Source organism: Otolemur garnettii, unplaced genomic scaffold (genome assembly GCF_000181295.1).
Source record: "Otolemur garnettii isolate 467f Iridium unplaced genomic scaffold, OtoGar3 scaffold00198, whole genome shotgun sequence".
NCBI classification, from domain to species: Eukaryota; Metazoa; Chordata; class Mammalia; order Primates; family Galagidae; genus Otolemur; species Otolemur garnettii.
This window is the reverse complement of record NW_003852593.1, coordinates 1,089,168-1,090,820: the sequence shown is the minus strand read 5'-3', so window position 1 is coordinate 1,090,820 and position 1,653 is coordinate 1,089,168. Positions and strand designations below refer to the sequence as shown.

Below are 1,653 nucleotides of genomic sequence, written 5' to 3'. Positions count from 1 at the left end.
CCACAACGCCCGGCCATTTTTTGGTTGCAGCCGTGATTGTTGTTTGGTGGGTCCGGCCTGGGGATTCGAACCCGTCACCTTAGGTGTACGTGGCTGGCGCCTTAGCCGGTTGAGCTATAGGTGCCGAGCCACAATCTCCAACTCTTATACCCAAGATCTTTTTTTTTTTTGAGATAGAGCCTCAAGCTGTTGCCCTGGATAGAGTGCCATGGCATTGTTCCGGTCTGGATTCAAACCTGCCAGCTCAGGTATATGTGGCTAGCACCTTAGCCGCTTGAGCCACAGGCACGGAGCCGCAAGATCTTCTTTAAAAGATATCAAATAGGCTCAGCACCGTAGCACAGAGGTTAAAGCATCAGCCACATACACAGAGTCTGGCAGGTTCAAATCCAGCCCAGGCCAGCTAAACAACAATGACAACTACAACCAAACAACAGCCAGGTGTTGTGGCAGGCACCTGTAGTCCCAGATACTTGGGAGGCTAAGGCAAGAGAATCGCTTAAGCCCAAGAGTTTGAGATTACTGTGAGCTGTGACCAGCACGGCACTCTACTGAGGGTGGCATAGTGAGATTCTGTCTCAAAAAAAAGGTATCAAATAAACAAGAGAGGGCATTAGCAAGGGAGACACTTCACCAGAGGGAGCTAGAGGAGCAAGAAGGAGAACAGTGGACTAGCTGGCCTGCCCCTCGCTCACCATGCTGCGGAGTAAGAGTGCCAGTGGCCTCCGAGGGTACCCAAGGCCACTGAGCAGTCCTCAGATGCCTACGTCTGCTACTCTGAACTGCAAAGAGAAGCCACATGCCACAATGCAGCCAGAAGGAGCTAGATGAGGAAAATAGACAGGAAGACTTAAAACCAAGAGAGGGGAGGCCAGATTCCACTGAGGTCAAACAAGAAGTTGAATGCAAGTAAACCAGTTGAAAGGTCAGATCTCTGTGCCAAGTAAGGGAAGGGAGGGGGATTTCCATGGGAGGGGCAATTGGTTCCTGGCCACCAGAATCAAAGGTCACTTCCTAGAGAATTGAAGCTCCCCACAAAGAAAGGCTCTCCATTGACTCTTCTAGAGATTACCCCAAATTAAGCATCCAATCGCCAGTCAGACCCTCTAAAGCTAACAAAGCCTCCACCAGCCACCACACCTGCAAGTAGACCTGAGTACTATGCTCTTAAACACAGGCAGAGTACTAAGGAACCCCAGGGCCAGGGAAGTCCCCCACATGAATGAAAGCAAATCACACAGGAGTAAACAGCCTCTGTAGGGCCACTGATGGAATGCAAAGAAGAGCAGACACCCAAATGACAAAAACCCTGGTATGTTATGAAAAAAGACCACCAGAAAAAGAGGCATTGGGGATTTTAAATATAAGTATGAACATATGGCTGGTCATGGTGGCTTATGCCTGTAAGCATTTTGGGAGGCTAAGGTGGGAAGACTATTTGAGGCCAGAGTTTGAGACCAGCCTGGGCAACTATAGTCCCAGCTACTCTAGAGGCTGAGGTGGGAGGATTGCTTGAGGCCAGGAGTTTAAGGCTGGAGTGAGCTATGATTGCACCACTGCACTCTAGCCTGGGCAACAGAGATCCTGTCTCCAAAAAAACTTTTAAAGATAAAAAAAAAAAAAAAAGTATAAAAATAAAATTCAGTAAGAAGG

The 1,653-nt window shown here is 48.6% G+C and overlaps 1 protein-coding gene across 1 annotated transcript in view; it reads right to left on the bottom strand.

Moving 5' to 3' along the window:
* Nucleotides 1–1,653, bottom strand: part of NSD2 (nuclear receptor binding SET domain protein 2) — a 115,263-nt gene that overhangs the window by 65,833 nt on the left and 47,777 nt on the right. The gene's annotated exons all lie outside the window — the stretch shown is intronic.